The 5396-nt window shown below is 44.7% G+C and overlaps 2 pseudogenes; one reads left to right on the plus strand and one right to left on the minus strand.

Annotated features, from left to right (window-relative positions):
* Positions 1-2648: 2648 nt before the first annotated feature.
* Positions 2649-2767, minus strand: LOC134970743 (5S ribosomal RNA; annotated as a pseudogene).
* Positions 2768-3633: 866 nt separating this feature from the next.
* Positions 3634-3752, plus strand: LOC134970755 (5S ribosomal RNA; annotated as a pseudogene).
* The last annotated feature ends 1644 nt before the right edge of the window (positions 3753-5396 follow it).

The following is a 5396-nucleotide window of genomic DNA, read 5'->3' on the forward strand; positions in this document are numbered from 1 at the left end:
TACAGGGGCGGATCCAGAAAAAAATTACAGGGGGGGCACCATAAGGGGCGTGGCTTTGTTGGAATGGGCGTGGCTTCGTTTGAATAGGCGTGGTATTGCAGGAAAAGACTACCTTATACCCCAGTTTTGCAACCTGCACGCCCAGACGTTGGCCACCACAGGAAAGAAAATAATCCTGATTCATGCCCCTTACATTATTTGTAATTTTTCCTTCTTATAGTAATGCCCAGTATACATTATTCCACATACTGCAATGGCCCTTAGACATTATTCCACACACAATAATGCACATGACACAATATGCACACACTGTAATGCCCCAGACACATTATGCCACACACCGTAATGCCTGTGACACATTATGACAGGAATCGCAATGCCCGTTATACATTATGCTACACACTGCACTGCCCCTGATACATTATAGCACATACAATGTCTGTGACACATTATGCCACACACTGCAATGACCTTGAGACATTATACCACAATGCCCGTGATATAGTATACCATACACCGTAATGCCTGTGACACATACCGCAATGCCCGTTATACCCTATGCCACACACCGCAATGCCCGTTATATATTATGCCACACTGCAATGACCCTGAGACATTATACCACATACCACAATGCCCGTGATATAGTATACCACACACCGTAATGCCTGACACATTATGACACACACCGCAATGTCCGTGATACATTATGCCACACACTGCAATGACCCTGAGACATTATACCACATATCACAATGCCAGCGATATAGTATACCATACACCGTAATGCCTGTGACACATTATGACACACACCGCAATGTCCGTGATACATTATGCCACACACCGTAATGCCCATTACACATTAAGTCCTACAGTAAGGCTTCTAATTACTTTTCAAATACCTGCTCGTTGTCAGGGGTTTCATGCACTGGGTGTCATGCTCGTTGCCAGGGGTTTCATGCTCTTGGTTCCATGCACGGTGCCAGGGGTTTTCATGCTCAGGGTGTCATGCTCGTTGCCAGGGGTTTCATGCACTGGGTGTCATGCTCGTTGCCAGGGGTTTCATGCACTGGGTGTCATGCTCGTTGCCAGGGGTTTCATGCACTGGGTGTCATGCTCGTTGCTAGGAGGTAGTCCTTGTTGCTAGGGCTGTGCTCCCAGTGCCACATATGTCCCCAGTGCCAGATATTCCCCCACGGTGCCAGGTACTCACATGCCCCCAGTGCCAAATATAGCCCCCCCATGTGTGCCAGGTACACATATACCCCCAGTGCCAGATATTCCCCGACAGTGCCACATATGCCCCCAGTGCAAGATATCGCCCCCCCCCAGTGCTATATATGCCCCCAGTGCCACATATGCCCCAGTGCCAGATATTCCCCCCCCAGTGCCACATATGCCCCCAGTGCCAGATATCCCCCCCCCAGTGCCACATATGCCCCCAGTGCCAGATATTCCCCCCCAGTGCCATATATGCCCCCAGTGCCAGATATTCCCCCCAGTGCCATATATGTCCCCAGTGCCAGATATTCTCCCCCCCCCCCCCTCCCTGCCAAATATACCCCCAGTGCCAGATATTCCCCCCCAGTGCGTCCCCCCCCCCCCCTTCCTCCGCCGCCGCTGCTCCCCCCGCTCCCCTGCTGTTAGGAGGGACACGGAGGGCACAGTGCACGCCTCTCCTGTGTCCCTCCTGTGTCTCCGGCGGCCGCGGGTCACTGTAATAAAGGAAGTGCTCACGAACGGCACTTCCTTCATGAGACCAGCGGCCGCCGGAGACCCAGGAGGGACACAGGAGAGGCGCGCACTGTGCCCTCCGTGTCCCTCCTAACAGCAGGGGAGGAAACGAGACCGCAGACTGACATGCGGACGTTCGTCCGCATGTCAGTCTGCACTAAAAATGACAGGGGGGGCACGTGCCTTGGTGCCCCCCCCCCTAAATCCGCCACTGGGTGTATATGTAACATAAATGCATTCTGTGCTTAGATTTAGGTCCCATCACCATGATATCTCATTATGGTATGCAATTATTCCAAAATACGGAAAAATCCGATATCCAAAATACCTCTGGTCCCAAGCATTTTGGATAAGGGATACTCAACCTGTATAGCCTTGCTCCGGTATCCATGGTGACCGTTCCACATATAAAATAAAGATAAATTACATCAGGAATGTATGATTTACCAGTTCAAATTAATATATTAACAGCTTCCAGATGGGTGGTTACATAATATAGTATTAATCTCATGATAATAAGAAGAAAATAAACGTACAGGTGCAGGTGCTTATTTATATTGTAATGGTGACTCGAATTAATAAAAGTGCAGAGAGAGACTCAGGATTAATTTATAACTAGCAATGCTAAGATTCACATAATAAAGTGCTTGTGCATTGAATGTACAGGTGCATTTGCTTATTTATATTGTAATGGTGACTTGAATTATTAAAAGTGCATAGAGAGACTCAGGATTAATTTATAACTAGCACTGCTAATATTCGCATTCATTTAATAAAGTGCTTGTGCATTAATGATATGAGTGTAAATACATAAGTGCAGTGTATATATTAGTGTTTATATGACACGTGAAATTTTACTAAATATTTAGAGTAGATAGAGTGTGTACCTTTCTCAGGCCACTATTAATTACTGTACCATACAGTACCTGATCTTCCCAGATGGTCTCCCCTACTGGTACTGATCAGGCCCAACGCTGCTTGGCTTCCAAGATCAGACGTATTTGGGCATTTCCAGCGTGGTATGACTGTAACGACGTTGTGCCTTATGGATTCACACTCCAACCTTTACGATATTTACTAATTTACTAATTTTTTTCTTAAATGGTGAACAAGTGATTATGAACTGACTCATGAGGGAGGGGTTGGGGGGTTGGGGGGGGGGGAGGGGGGGGGAGCCTGCATTTTGGAGGGAATGAGGGGGCCGGACGGGGTAAGGGGTGGGGGATGGAATTGGGAATGAATGAATGAAGTTTTAGTACCGTATTTTACAAGAAAGGAGCAATCTCGTAATTGTCGTTGAATCCTTTTGGCTGTAATGTCTGTGGAGTTATGTGTTGAGGTGAAGTGTTGGGAGACAGCGTGGCTCTTCACTTTGTTCCTGATATAAGTTGAGGATACAGGAACACATGAGGAATATCAGGAACAAAGTAGAGAGCCACGCTGTCTCCCAACACTTCACCTCAACACATAACTCCAATCCAGAAGCCTTGACATTCAAAGCCATAGAACTGGTGAAATTGGGAGAAAGAGGAGGAGATCTCGCTAACAAACTGTCACACAGAGAGATGTTTTGGATATTTCAATTACAGACATTACAGCCAAAAGGATTCAATGACAATTACGAGATCGCTCCTTTCTTGTAAAATACGGTACTAAAACTTCATTCATTCATTCCCAATTCCATTCCCCATCCCTTACCCCGTCCGGCCCCCTCATTCCCTCCAAAATGCAGGCTTTTCTCCCCCCCCCCCCTTTTCCCCTCCCCCAGCTCCGCAACTCCCCCCAAACCCCCCCCCCCTCATGGGTCAGTTCATAATCACTTGTTCACCATTTCAGATTAAAATTAGTAAGTTAGTAAATATCGTAAAGGTTGGAGTGTGAATCCATAAGGCACAACGTCGTTACAGTCATACCACGCTGGAAATGCCCAAATACGTCTGATCTTGGAAGCCAAGCAGCGTTGGGCCTGATCAGTACCAGTAGGGGAGACCATCTGGGAAGATCAGGTACTGTATGGTAAAGTAACTAATAGTGGCCTGAGAAAGGTACACACTCTATCTACTCTAAATATTTAGTAAAATATCACGTGTCATATAAACACTAATATATACACTGCACTTATGTATTTACACTCATATCATTAATGCACAAGCACTTTATTAAATTAATGCGAATATTAGCAGTGCTAGTTATAAATTAATCCTGAGTCTCTCTATGCACTTTTAATAATTCAAGTCACCATTACAATATAAATAAGCACCTGCACCTGTACGTTTATTTTCTTATTATTATCATGAGATTAATACTATATTATGTCACCACCCATCTGGAAGCTGTTAATATATTAATTTGAACTGGTAAATCATACATTCCTGATGTAATTTATCTTTATTTTATATGTGGAACTGTCACCATGGATACCGGAGCAAGGCTTTATATGATATACTAGAAAAAGGCCACCGCTGCCCAAAATCCTATGGACAAAGTCCCATCAAATATGGCCGCCGGGAGAGGACATAATACGAGACTCCCTCCTTTCCCCTGGATCACAGACACTTGGAGGATGCACTGAGGACTATATAGTAACATCGCGCCGCCGCAGGCGCATGCGCGGACGGCAGCGGAAGTGGGGCGGAAGTGACGTCTTGCGTCTTCCGTCACCCGAAGTGTGGCGGAAGTGCCGCAATTATAATGCTTAAGACGATTTTAACACCTTTTAACCTCTTTTAAAATATTGTGACTCACTCGTTTTCACTGTCCAGTAGCTCCTAATAACCTGATACCTTTCAGACTGCACTATGTAATAGATTGAATGTACTTAACATATAATTGTATCACATGACTCCCTGTGAAGCTAGGACCCTCCCACCATGCTATAACTGATATATATAGACTTGCAGGTCCATTGTACCCCTACCCCTTGAAGAAGTCTCATCAGACGAAACGCGTTGGAAACCTTCACCTACTTTATTTAAGATACGGGGAAAAAACCTTAATACTTGTTTTTACTGTAGTTTTATACAATTCATTTAAGTGCTTTTAGTTCAGTTGTGTTTTTATTATTGTCCCATTTTTTTAGATGTTTTTTAGATGTTTCTTTTATGTTTAACTGTACGTTAATAAATACCTTTTATTGTATAGAATTGGCAATTTTATAGTTATTGCATTGACACCGTGGTCGCTTTATATCCCTCATCCCCCCCCTTTTTTTCATATATATATATATATATATATATATATTTATTTTTTATTGTATGTTGCAGCATTATATTTATATATATATATAGTTATATAGTTCACGTAACCAATATGTTCCAGCAGTGTTTAGTAGATTGTTTATTGTCATTGTTACATTGTTATATGTTATCCCACATTCACTTCCTTTTCCAGCCATGCACAGCATACAACACTGATTAGTGATCCCGCTCAGGACGCGACCACACGAACGTTCCTGGTTGCCATGGCCACGATGTGAATGCGCTGGCATTTCCGTTTAATGGGGGCTACCATGACAACGCCGGGGAGCCGCGCCGGGCAGTGTGATCACATGACCACAGCTTCTACACACACGTCACAGCAGCTGGACGGAAATCACTAACTCTCCCTGCACTCAGCTGTCCTTCCCGCCGACGGGTTTCCCACACACATAAAGGTATGTTGAA

Source organism: Pseudophryne corroboree, chromosome 11 (genome assembly GCF_028390025.1).
Source record: "Pseudophryne corroboree isolate aPseCor3 chromosome 11, aPseCor3.hap2, whole genome shotgun sequence".
Taxonomy (NCBI): Eukaryota; Metazoa; Chordata; class Amphibia; order Anura; family Myobatrachidae; genus Pseudophryne; species Pseudophryne corroboree.